The sequence below is a fragment of the Hypanus sabinus genome, chromosome 14, assembly GCF_030144855.1.
Source record: "Hypanus sabinus isolate sHypSab1 chromosome 14, sHypSab1.hap1, whole genome shotgun sequence".
Taxonomy (NCBI): domain Eukaryota; kingdom Metazoa; phylum Chordata; class Chondrichthyes; order Myliobatiformes; family Dasyatidae; genus Hypanus; species Hypanus sabinus.
This window is the reverse complement of record NC_082719.1, coordinates 8,017,699-8,032,269: the sequence shown is the minus strand read 5'-3', so window position 1 is coordinate 8,032,269 and position 14,571 is coordinate 8,017,699.

Below are 14,571 nucleotides of genomic sequence, written 5' to 3'. Positions count from 1 at the left end.
CCTTAGTTTCATATGTAATGTGATAACTCACATCATCTCCGGTGTCTCACAGTTAAGTCCTCTGGGAATGTATCTTACACTCTGCATGTAAGTTGGATTAATAAATTTCTTAGTAGACCTGATGCATCGACAACGTCCTTTGATTTCTGTTATCGGAATACCTGTGAGTAGATATATCGACAGTATTCAATGCAATTATACTCAATAACATACTCAGATATTAGTAATCAATGTCTGCCATTAAAATACAATGATCCAGATTTTGGATATCAGCGTCCAGTGACCATAGGTGTGCAGTTAAATCTGCATCTCCACAATCTGTACTGCTCTTGCAGAAGCCTCACCATATCAACCCCAAGACATGAAATACAGAAGCAGGCACATAGATTAATACCTTTAAGTTCTAATACCTATCGCACAATTACCCAATAAAAATGCTGGAAAATGTATTCATTTGATTGCTATAATAGGGTAGAATGTCTGATATGTTAATGATCTAGTAATCCAGAGGTTTAACAGAGACAAAGTATTTTAAATCAGCTAATAAAATTACTTGTTTCCTAAAAAGAGTGCACGTCAGTATCAGTGATCACATAATTACCACATCATTATCAAATACTATTAGGTCAATTAGTATGTGTCCTTTTGAGAAGGAATGCTGACCCATTATAACTGATATGTAACTTCAGGTTTATACTAATATGATTGCCTCTTAAGTGCCTCATGCAATGACCGAGAAAAGCATTCAGCTGAATCAAATCTATACAACAAAGTATATTTTTGCTGTTGGGCAGTTCCCTGGGATTGAGAATGACTTGTCGCCACTGTGTTTTTGAGGGTTCTGAGGAGACTGATGCAGCTAATAGCAGAAATACATTTGAAGCAGTTGATTTCTGATGGGGTGTGACAAGTAGGTAGGCTGCAAAGTGGCACACTTTTTCCATCATTCAAACAGGGCTTCCTTGTGCTCTAATGCCTGGTCGTGGGGAACTGAATATTCCTTCTCCACGTTGAGTAATCGTGAACCTGGAGTCAGTGGGTTGTTCCATTTTGACAATGGAGGCTCTGAGAATGTTTTGAAGTAGAATTTATTATCAGATTACATACACGTCACCACATACAACTCTAAAATTCTTTCTTCTGTGGGCATACTTAGCAAATCTATAGAACAGTAACTGTGAACAGGATCTGTAAACTCTGTTATAATGCAGATAATGATCAAATAGCAATAAATAATCAGCATGAAATAACAAGATAAAAGAGTCCTCAAATGAGGATAGTTATCCCCTTTTGTTCAAGAGCCTGATGGTCAAGGGGTAGTAACTGCTCTTGAACCTGATGGTGAGAGTCCTAAGGCTCTTGAACCTTTTATCTGATATCCACCTGGTAATCCCTTGCCACACTGGAATTGAATGTCTGCTTCAGCACTCTGATGTGGGGCATGTCAGTGACATAGCCTGTCCAATGCAAGCAAATCACTGTAATAGAGCCACACTGTTGGTTGGGAGAGGACACCGAAGTTGGTTCATTTCTCCTTCCTCTGCAGTTGGAGAGTTTTGTAGAGACTTTGTTAGTGACATTTTCCTGGTGCCTCAAGGCTTTGCCTGTTGATAGTCGGAGCTTACAGTAGTCACCGGTGTTCGATAAACTCTGACAAGGTTGAGATCTGGATTCTCATATACCTTTTCCCTGAACTCAATAATAGCTGTGCTAGCATAATGAAGGCAGTGGTAACTGTTATAATCAATGTTTGCCTTCACCGTGAGGTGGTCCACATCACAATAAGAAAAAATAATCAATTGGCCAGTTTGCTTTGAGTCAGGCTGTAATTCAGATCCAACAAAGACACAGGTAGCTCAATTCACTCTTCAAATATCTATGAACAGGTATCTGACTTGGAAGAATTGTCCCAAACTAGTCAAACATTCAACACAACTATGCATGCAGAATCATACCTTTCTCCCACGATCCTGTCCTCCTCTATCACTAAACTGAGTGTATCCTAGACAACAGCTTAGTGAGATACAGTGGCCGTCCCTATGTCTATAGCCCGATTGTGATTCATGGCGTCAGATGAAGCAGTATTCCTGATACTCCATCCTCCCTCAGCCGTCAATCAGTGCTTCCCCATGACCAATATCATTTAGAAAAAGCAGGATAGGTATAGAGCTTTCAGAATGTTATAATCTGGATCAACTGACTTTAATATATAGATTTTTTAATATATAGTATTTAAGCTTTTTGGTACAATTCTTTATCTATTCAGTATGTGTATACTGTGTAAAGTGTACTGAATAAGATGTACTTTACTATTATTATTTTGTGTTTTCTTCTATATTATGTATCGCATTGAAGTATGGCTACTAAGTTAACAAATTTCACGTCACATTCTGATTCTGATTCTGGTCCACCACCAGCAGTGCTTCAACAGCACGGGTTTTGCAGAAGTGGCCACTGCTGAGTGACTAGGCTTGTCACAAATGGCGGTTGAAGCGAAACAAGAGAGGCAGTGTTATCCTCACTTATTGCACCTAAGTCTGCCTATTGTAAAACTGGTCTATTACTCAGTCCTTGTAGTGACAAAACACAACTCCATACTGATGACACCATGCATGGCCTTATAAGGTACAATCACCTTTAATCACAATTAGAACTTCTGATAAAAGATCACCAGCCTAAAATAATCATTTTGTTTCTCTTTTCACAGATACTATCTGTTCTGGGCATTTCCTGAATTACCTGCCTTTGCATAGGGCTCTACATTCTCTCACTTCTTGCCCAAAATCTATGCTTTCTAGTTCAGACACCTCTGCTGTGAAATAAAAAGTTTCCTACGATCTACCCTCATTTTTGTATACCTCAATTAGCTCCCCCCTCAGCCTTCTTGATTCCAAGGCTTTTTGCAGCCTATTCAATCTCTCCTCATCACTAAGACACTTCATTGAGGTCCCATCTAGTTAAATCTTCTTGATACATTCTCCAGTGCAAAAAATGTCCTTCCTATAACGTGATGAATAGAAGTGTACACAGTACTCCAGCTATATCCTAACCAATGTTTTATTAAGTTGTATGGATCTTATATTCTTTGCCCTGGTTAAAATAAATTTTCATGTATGCCTTTTTCACCACCCCATCCACTTATGCTATCACGTTTACAGATGTTTGCATTTATTTTTCTGGGGTTCTTCTTTTAATTATGTATTTCCTAACCATATTAGTCTTCCCAAAAGTCTTTCACCACAGATGTATCAACATTAAATTCCATTTGTCCCTGTTTCTCTCAACTAACCAACTAATCAAAATCATGCTGTGGCTTTGACCCTCTTCCTCACCACCAACAATACCACCAAATTTCATGTCACCTGCCAATTTACTGCATTCAAATCGATTATATATATAAGAGACCCAGTACCAATTCCTGTGGTATACTGCTATTCATATTTCCATTCACATTAAGAACCATCCACCGTCACCCACTGCATCTTACTATCAAGCCGATATTGAATTAAGCTTCCCAACCTGTCCTAAATCTCATGGGGTTCTAATTTTCTGAACCTATTTTTTCACTGGGGCTTTCTTCAATCCATGCAGATTACGTCAGCCGTACTACCTCCATCAACATATGTTGTGAGAGACACACAAGACTGCAGATGCTGGAACCTAGACCCCAAGCAACAAAATGCTAAACTGAAGCAGGGGTTCCTAACCTGTGACCTATGGACCCTCAGTTCATCATTGAAAAGTTTGGGGACCCCCTTTGCTGAAGGAACTTTGTGAGTCAGGCAGCATCTGTGGAGCGAATTGGACAGTCAGTGTTTCAGGTTGAGACTCTTCACCAGTAATGTGGAGCTCCCCCCACTGTTGCTGCCTGAGCCATTGAGTTCCTCCAGTATCGTTTGTTGCAATACATTTTGATATCTCTGAAAATTTTTAATCAAGTTGGTCAGACTAAATCACCTCTCAACAACTCCATGCGGACTATCTTTGATTTACCACTGTCTTTCAAACTGTAGATTAATCCTGTCCCTTAGTTTTTTTCCCCCAATATCTTCACTACCTATCCATAAAGAGAGATAGAACAGGTTAGGCTGTATTACCACAGCTGCAAGTGACAATGAGACAGAAATGTTAGAAGAACACACAGTCTATTTAACCGAAGTGGGACTGAGGTGAGGATATAGTAAAGGCTACTTTAAATATATTACTATTACCAGAGTATCACAAACAAAGCTTCAGCTATATTCTTATTGGTACACAGTACTGGCTAGCATCATCGTATTTTCCTCACGGCTGCAGAGAAATTTCTTTCATCTCTCATAGAAACTCACTTCCTAAAAGTCTGTGAGAGTGCATTGATTATAGTCAAGGCAGAGATTTATGTATTGAGTGCCAGAGCAGGCTCGAGGAGCTGAATATTTCAATTCCAACTCTCAGCTCTTTTAATTCAGTGTTGCACTCTTCTGCCTGAAGATTTAGTCCAGGAGTTAATCCACAAAATTTGAAAAGAAATGGAAGATAGTTGGTTAACTTATTCAGCATTTTATCAATTTGTGTTGAAATTCTAATCAGGCTATGAAGTTTTAGCCTAATTGGAACTTAATTAATTCAATTTTGCTGCCATTATGTTCTAAAAAGAATTATTATATACAGATTTCAGTCTAAAACTACTCACACATAATAGTTTACATATTACTGAGGAACATCATAGAATAAGCTTAGAATTTTAAAAAATTCAACAAGATATGATCTTTGAAATTCCTTGCCACACTACAGATCAAAGAAAAGTGAAAAACATCACAACAAACCCTGTGCAGCGATAGCCCACAGAAGCAGGATCAGAATTATCATGGTAGATGAGCTCTTCATTTTTTGACTTCACTGCCGATATAATCCCTGCTGAAAGGATCCTCTGTTTATCACCGTGACGGTGTGTATTTCCAGCTCCGTCTCTCTCTGCTGTTGTTTGACTGGAGAATGGCCGACTGAAATCCTATTTATTGACCTCTTCCACTTTCAATTTGCACGGTTTCTAGAGGTGAAGTCTGTCAAAGAGGGGGAACTCCTGAGGAACTTCCCAAGCCTTGAGTAATCTTCATGTTCTCAATGGGTTGTATTAAATTCTTTCTGTTCTTAAAGGTTATATTAAATTCATAGAAGGCTATCAATCCCATTCCATTGTAAAGAATTAGTTGCTTCATTTTGAACTACCCAACAATTATAAGAAGACATTTAGAGCTGCTGCTTACCATTCTGGCTTCTTGCTCCATTTGTGAAGCATGTGCTGTTGTGATCGCATTTCCTGTAATTGATTTGTGCTTCTACCATCCATTCCATTTTTCTAGCACATTGACTACTGTAGGTTGAGTTTAATTGTTTCACAATCATTCAGTCTCTTCTAAAAGCTTTAGCACCTGTTTCACTTGGAATATACAATGAATTCCATGTAAACAGTTAAGTAACATTGGACAGCAATTTTTTTGTGTCCTGAATACTTCTGGGTGTATCTTATGGATTTTGGGCTGCTGATCATGAAAATTGCCATGAAATTTCCTATTATACACAATTTTTTTAAATCATTTCTATTTGTTATTTCAATTCATAATTCAAGTTGGAATAACTGATGCCAAGATTAAGGAAAGCATTTTTGTTTGTTCACAAATCAAACAGGTCATCAGTAACAGGCTATTTGAAGAAATTCTAGAGGAACCAGAGAAAATTGCTGGAAGGCATTCAATGTTATTATTGAAAATTTTCTTGGTAACTACAGAGCAGCTGGTTGACAACATGCTTCAAGCATTTGAAGCCATGAAGTATAACATGTCATTGAAGATTCATTTTCTGCATTCCCAGTTAGACTTCTCTACAAATCTTGGCATTGTCGGTGGAAGGTTTCACCAGGACATTGAGGTCATGGAGAAATGGTGTCAGAGCAACTGGAATCCATCAATGCTGGCTGATTATTGTTAGATACTTAAGCAGGAAGCCTTGTAAACTGAGTACAGGTGAAAATAATCAGCAAAGCATTTTTAACTTAGGTGAATTATTACAAAGCATCAGCACCATTATGCAATTAAATGCATTATATTCAATAAAAGTTCATTTCTTGTTTCTCCAAATTTCTACGTGATACAGGTAGTTTGAAATTGTATTTGTATTCAGCTTCATGCGGTCTATCACAAACAAAAAAAATTCTAATGTAGCAACACTTTTGGAAAAAATTGTTGTCCAGTGTAACCAAAACATTAAGATGCTGCAGATGTCAAGAGGATTGTCATCCAACATTGTAGGTCACCTATCTGTTAAACATGCCCTTAGATCAAGTCAGACTGTGGCACAAACTTCTTATAAGCAGCTAACTCTGACCAGATCAATAAGGTTATGAAAAAGGAAGGGTTTCAACAGTAATAAGCCCTTTCTCTTGACAGTCTGAACAAACCCTGCCCACAGAAATAACTGGCTAGGATACATTCCTGACTGAGCCAAATGTTGAACCTGCTAGATGAGACTGAACACTTATGAAACAAAGTATTAATAATTAATTAAAAAAGCAAGCAATTGAGTATTATATAATTGCTTTTTAATTAACAGAAGTGGGAACAATTTAAGTTAATTGCAGTTACGACCCAGTTACATTAATGGAATGAGAAAAAAATTGTTACAAAAGTAAATGCAAACTGTGTTGCTTTTGTGTCAGAAGTTAAACATTGCTAGATCAACGGAGCTTGGAATATTTAAAAATAACAACCAATCTGATTGTGGAATCTTTTTGATGTATTTGCATCTTAGGTACTTTTCACTATAAAGTGAAAGTATAGATGAATAAATGGTGTATTCCCTAAGGTTTACAGGAAAAGTCTATCCCTTCCTTGCGTTTTACTTTATATTGTGACTTCTTGACATGAATGCTCCATATTTGCAAATGGTTTGCGCACTTAAAAGAAAGAAGGAAACCTTTGTAGGTTTCTAACATGTCACAGCTGTAATGCATCAAAGTATTACGAGATCCCAATGAAACACATCATTCTGAGAGGACTTGAATAAGCAGTTGAACAGAGGATGTCCCTGGTAGGTGAGTCAATCACTAGGAGCAAAAACTAAGGATGAAGTTGATTACTCCTGTTTGCAATGAGGTGCCAATACACAATTTTCAACTTCATCTATATTTTCTGTGCAACTTAATTTGGCTATATTATGTGAGTTGAAAGTCAAAATACGAAAATGTGAAAATTCAGCAGAAGAGCCAGTATAATAAATCAGAATCATCTATTATCACTGACATATGCATATAAAATATGTTGTTTTGCCTATAGCGGTGCAGTGCAGAGACATAAAAATCCATTTATTAAAGCAAATGAAAGCAAAAAAAAAAGGAATAACAAGGTACTGTTCATGGGTTCATGGACCATTCAGAAATCTGATGGTGGAAAGGATGAAACTGGTCTTAAATCATTGAGTATGGATCTTTAGTCTCCCGTAGCTCCTCCATGGTGGTAGTAATGAGAAGAGGACAGGGTGCTGAGATGTGAGAATTGCTAACCAGGCTGACATCATTTATCTCCCTGGTATCCCAGTGCAAGTGGTGGTAGGCTGCCTGCAGTCTGATTATTAGTTTGATAGAGTCATGCAGCACATGTGCAGGCCAAGTTAGAAATCGATCACCTTCAGGCAGGGGTGAAATATCAGCAGTTTCTAAAACTTACATTTATTTTTCATTTTATAAACTTCAAATTATTCTTATTATTGAATTGATCAGTCGATATTTATAAGTTCTGAATTTTTCTGAATATCATATACCTTAAAAAGAATTAATAGACCTCAAAAAGACTGACAGTTGTCTGAACTGGGGGTGTATCTTAGCTGAGTAGGTATTATTTTTACTGTTGTGTCATAGGTGGAGTTTTCTGAATTCATGTTTACCTTGAGGGTCACAGTGCATGCGGATTCCAACAAGCCTGGCTAAGTAACTCCCTTCCACTGCAATCCACTTGATAGTTTATTACTGTTGTTCAATAGCAGGAAGAATTATTTGTTCGTGAATGGTTGTATTTAGAAGGTACATTAATCTTGCTCTCTGTGGGAGCCAGGATAAGTTAAACCATGTTCAAAATACATACTGTACTTTGGATGTTCTATCTCCAGATAAACGAGTTTCAGACTGGCTGCACAGTATCTCAGTTCCACATTTTGTAACTGACCCAAAAAGCATATTTTACAAACTTGGTTCTGATTCTGAGTGTTGTAATAAACAGGAGAAAACAATCCCTGGAGAAACATGTGAGTTACAAGAAATGTGGCATGCTCTAACTTGGTGGATTAGTCAATTCCTTCCATGAATGTTTGCATATTTATCAGTCATATGTTTGGAATGTAAGGAGATGTGATAGTGGAGTATTTGTAAAGGATGCGTGTGGTAATTATTTGTCTGCTGTTTCAATTCATCAAATTCAGAAATATATCTAAAACAATGAAATATTGATTGTTCCATTTTAACACCAGAATCTTCAGCGAGAGCTAACATAAATGGGTAAGTCTGCCAACAATAACTTTCTAGCTTGGTGAATCTACTTACATGCCCCACCTTAGGAGAGAAACATTCCTACCCTCCACCAGGTGAGCATGTTGGGCTAGCTGTTAACCCACAGCTGCTGGTATGAGTAAATATTTCAAATGGCCTTCACATTTATCAGTTTCATGGTTGGAATGTAAGAAGATGCAATAATGAATGTGATAACTATTTGTCTGCTGGTTCAATTCAGCAAATGCAGAAATATATCTAAAAAGAAGTAATACTTCCTTAGGAATCTGTGGAGATTCAGCTCAACATCTAAAACTTAGACAAACTTCTAGAGATAAAGTAGGAAGTGTGCTGACTGGCTGCATTATGGCCTGATATGGAAACACCAATGCCTTTAAAGGGAAAATCCTACAAAAGCTAGTGGATTTGGCCCAGTGTATTATGGGTAAAGCCCTCCCAACCATTGAACACATCTACATGAAACGCTGTTGTGGGGAAGCAGCATCCATCATCAGAGACCTCCACCACCCAGGCCATACTCTTTGCACACACCCGCCATCAGGCAAAAGGTACAAAAGCCTCAGGACTCACACTGCCAAATTTGAGAACAGTTACTACCACACAACCATCAGGCTCTTGAACACAGGAAATAACTACTCTCACTTGCCCATCAATTGAGACGTTCCCACAACCAATGATCGCATTTTAAGGTCTCTTTCCCATGTTATCTGATGTTCTCATTATTTTTTACTATTTATTTATATTTGCATTTCCATGGTTTGTTGTTTTCTGCACTCTAATTGATCTTTCATTGACCCTGTTAATAGTTACTATTCTATAGATTTGCTGTGTATTCCCTTAGGAAAATGAATCTTAGGGTTGTACATATATAGTGACATATAAGTACTTAGATAATAAAATTTACTTTAAACTTTGAACTTTGAATTCTTAAAAGATAACATTGGAACTGTACCTGCCTCTCCAGTGCGGGAAAGTCAGACAGTGATTCTGACAGAAATGAAAAACAGATTATGTCCCCCACAATTATGTCCAGCATAATGAGGTAACCCAGCTTCTCCAGAATTACATGCATTTACTGCTTTAGACTGGAAAATTCAGAAGCGTGAATTCCACACCAAGCACATTTCATTTCAGTTCAAAACTTTTACTGTTTTAAGTACCTCTGCTTCACTCACCATCCAGTCCTAGCTGCCTGATTTACCATCATCTCTCTTGCCTGAGTTGTGCCGACATCTACCCCTTGATCCCACCCCCCAGCCGCCATAAAATTGTGTTCATAAGACCCATAGGCAAGAGATGTGATATTACTACCCATTGGAATTATTTGTAAGTGCAAACATTCACATTACTACAGGGAGAATGTGGGACGATAACTCTTTCAAAGTGGCGGCAAACCAGCCTATTATGTGCTGTAAGGCATGACAGCACTTGTCTGGGATTGTTTTTGCTGTCATGGTGTTCACTGTCCATCAATGCTGCAGAGCTTTGTGCAGCTGGATCAAAACAGTTTCCAGAGATGTAAATCCCCGGAGGCTGCAGGCATGTTGAATCCTGGACGAGGGTTACTGGGATTACAGCCCAAGAGCGTGGGCCAATGTGAATTCCGGGAAATCAGACTTTTTATTTATTCTCCACTGGGTGTTCTAGTCTAAAAATCTGCCTTTACTCTAATCTGCTTATGTCAAGCAACCTATTTTACAGATCCATTGCCTCTGCAGTTTATACACTTGATTTTTTCATTGAGAGATATGGTGTAATAGAGAAGACATTTACCTGCTAACGTTGATTTGGTACCTCAACCCTATGCATCCCTTATTTTGCAATAAAAAGGCAAATAACAATAAATAAGAATCTTCTCAGGATTGGTGATGATGAAGGGCTTCAACCCAAAATGTTATCTGTCCATTTCCCTCCACAGACGCTGCATGAGCTATTAAGACAATCAGCATCTTGGGTGCAGCTCCTCAAATGTGACAAGTGGTCCACCATTTCCCAGTGTTTCCCTTTATTATAGGGAGTAGTGTGTTGCAGCGAAGACAGGTAGGAAAGGGCCTTTGTCTTGTTCATGTTGCTTGTAAGGCACAGGCTCTCGGATGCCATTGTGATGCAAGTCTAAAACAGAGATAAGTTTCAACTGAATTTGAGGCAAGTATTCTACAATTCCTACTGCCTGAAATGGTCAAAGACTATACAGGTCAGGCTTTATCTGCCTAAATAACAGGGTTAATCTTTTGAATCAAGACCCCTTGTCAGAACACTTTTTCTTTCCACAGATGATTTTTGTTTCAGATTTCCAACAACGGGTAGAATCTCAGATGGTGATGAGGAGCATACGGGACTGATATTGATCAGCTTGCTCAGTGAAGACACAACAACAACCTTGCTCTCATCTTGAATAAGACCAAGGAGTTGAATGTGCCCCTCAGGAAGGGGAGGTCAAGAGATCATAGCAGTCCTCATTGAGGGGTCACCCCTGGATTAAGAGAGCAGCTTCAAATTCCCAAGTTTCACCATCTCAGAGGCTCCACATGTTGATGTAATCGTGCTTCATTAAGAGCTTGATGAGATTTGGAATGTCGCCAAAGACGCTTGTAAATTTCTATAGATAAATGATGGAGAGCATTCTGACTACATCACAGCCTGGTATGGAGCTCCAGTGCACTGGATCACAAGGGGCTGCACAGGGTTGTAGACTCCACCAGCTCCGTCATGGGTACAGCTCTCCCCATCATCAAGGGCATCATTAAGAGACAGTGCCTCAAGAAGGTAGCATCCATGCCTGAGGATCCTCACCATCTGGCACATGCCTTCTTCTTGGTACTGCCATCAGGGAAGAGGCACAGGAGCCTGAAGACACACAGTCAATGATTTAGAAACAGTTGCTTCCCTTCTGTTATATTTTTGGAACATCCGTGAAAACATGGGCACTACCTTTTTATTCATTTTTATTACGCTACCTGCTTTGTAATTTATAGTAATCTTATGTCTTTGCACTGTACTGCTGCTGCATAACAACAAGTTTCATATTCATATGTTAATGAACTTGATTCTGATTCTGTTTTGGATTTTTATTCACAGTTCAGATCAACCCTAGAGATAACTTCCCTGCAGGGGTTTGGCATGGAAACTAGGGTTAGAACTATTTTTATAGAATTTCTTTTCTTTGATCCAGTCCCCTTTATGTAGTATCTAAACTGTCTTGTCAGGTACTTTCACTTTATCTTGAATTCCCATAAACTCTCTCAATTCCTATAGAGAGCTGAATCGCGTACAGACAATGGTTAGCCTGAGTTAGCAATTAGGGGTGTATTTAGTGGTCATTATGCATTAAGAAATAAAGTGTAACCTTCTTGTATAATTCCTATTTTTGTGATTGGCACATTTTTTACAGACAGTTGCACTTCTGGGATGTGTAGCCTACTTTGCCCTTAAGTAGACCAGTTATGCCATTTATTGCTTCTCTCCTCTGCACCACTTGATTGTGGGTGGAATGGAGTGCTGAACTCCACTTGTATGCCCGTGTCTTTACACACGGCTTCATTTACCAATGAAGGAAGGCCCTCAGTCAGCATGTATGCAGGCAGGGGTGCCAGCACATTGGAGTACTGTGACAGTTGCCACCTCACTACAGGAAGTTGTGGGGACTAACCACGTATATCCTGTACAAAGATCAACTACCCCAACAATATACTGATTTGGTTTTTAATAAGGTGGATACCAGAAATGAACCTATATAATCAATTTGCCACACATGCATTAGTACAGTTGGTTTTGTTGGTTTTATAGGAGATGATCTTTTGACTGCTCTTTTCTGATAGACCAGTCATTCTTTACAATTTGCGAAGTGCTTACAATCACTCAATGTGTAAGGCCACTAGTGTAACATGTCTAATTTTGCATGAGTGGCTTGTCGGCCACCATGATTGTGCCAAATCCTTGCTGGGCTTCTGGAACTAGTTCTTCCTGCTTAAGAGGTGTCTGCTCTCATTTTTGGGGCACCATACCCAAGCCTTACCTTCTCCATCTGCTTCATTTTCACATGATAATTGAAAATAATTTGGGATTGGACTTAGTAGTAGCTAGAAGAGTTCTTAAAACATCACCCTCATTATTTTTATTTGTTGCATAGTTACTACCAAAATCCTAGCATCCCTTACTGCAGTACAGTCCATCCCGAAAACTTGCTTTGCTAGCTCATTACCTGCAATATGTCCTGGGATGTGCCACAACCATCTAGAGTAATGGTCGTCCATAATAATTCATACTTACTCTTCACGTGGACAAATGTGGAAGTGGTTTACCTCCGTGTGCTCTCCATTTAGTAGTCGCCCAGACAGGAAGATCTCTTTCTACCACATTCCAAACATATTTTCATAACATGATGTGGCGGCTCATTTCCTAGCGTATGCGAACCGACTCACAATTAGATAGCCTACGGGGGTTTGCGAGCACAGAGCTTTGGAGCCTCTTCGCCATGGGGGGCCGGTTGACAGAGGCTTAAAAGTGAGGCTGAAGTTTTCGAATAAAGTTTTTTCCTTCGACTGCAGTTACCGACTCCGTGTCGTAATTTTAGCGCTGCTTGTAGCACACCGCTACAATTGGTGACCCCGACGGTCCAAACGATTTTTGGACCAGAAATGACCGACGCCGCCTCTGTTCATGCGGTTTCGTTGAAACTGCCGGGTTTCTGGACACAGCGCTCGGACCTATGGTTCCAGCAAGCCGAAGCCCAATTCCACGTTCGCCGGATCACCTCAGAAGACACCCGCTACTACTACGTGGTGGGCTCCCTCGACCAGGACACAGCTGCCCGGGTCGCGGAGTTCGTACAGTCGCCCCCGGCAGACGGCAATTACACGGAATTCAAAGCCCTGCTCCTCAGGACTTTCGGACTCTCACGGCGCGAGCGGGCTGCCCGTTTACTGCACCTGGATGGCTTGGGCGACAGACCTCCATCAGCTTTAATGAATGAGATGTTGTCTCTGGCCGAGGGACACACAGGCCTCATGTTTGAGCAGGCATTCCTGGAGCAGCTGCCCGAGGACATACGCCTGCTGCTGTCCGACGCGGATTTCAGTGACCCCCGGAAGGTGGCAGCCCGGGCGGACTTGCTGTGGAACGCCAAAAAGGTGAGCGGGGCGTCCATCGCACAGATCTCCCAGCCACGCTCCCGGCAGCAAACCAGTCCAGGCCCGGCCGCAGAGCCCACTAACCCCCGGCCCAATGACCACTGGTGCTTCTACCACCAGCGGTGGGGCGCAGAAGCCCGCCGTTGCCGCCCGCCCTGCAAGTTCCCGGGAAACGCCAGGGCCAGCCGCCGCTGATGGCTACGGCGGCTGGCCATCGGGATAGCCTCCTGTATGTGTGGGATAGAAGGTCGGGACGCCGGTTTTTGGTCGATACTGGGGCTGAGATCAGCGTTTTACCTCCGACAAGTTACGACACCCGCAGCAGGGCACCGGGTCCCCCCCTGAGGACCTATGGCACCCGTCAGGTGCAGCTACTGTTCGGCCCCAGCCAGTTCACGTGGGACTTCACACTGGCCGCCGTAGCCCAACCGCTTCTGGGTGCGGATTTTTTGCGAGCTCACAGCCTGCTGGTTGACCTGCCCAGGAAGAGACTGGTACACGCCGAGACCTTTCAGACGTTCTCCCTGGGCGCGGCCCAGTTGCCAGCCCCTCACCTCGGCTCCATCACGCTGTCCGACAACGACTTCACCAGGGTCCTGGCGGAGTTCCCATCGGTTCTGGCACCGCAGTTCACAGCAGCCATGCCCAGGCACGGCGTACAGCACCACATCCCGACACAGGGACCACCCCTCCATGCCCGTGCTCGGCGGCTTCCCCCGGACAAGCTCCGACTGGCGAAGGAGGAGTTCCAGAGAATGGAGGAATTGGGGATCATCCGGCGGTCCGACAGCCCCTGGGCTTCCCCCCTGCACATGGTGCCCAAAGCGACGGGGGGCTGGAGACCGTGCGGCGACTACCGCAGGCTGAACGAGGCTACCACACCGGACCGCTACCCTGTGCCGCACA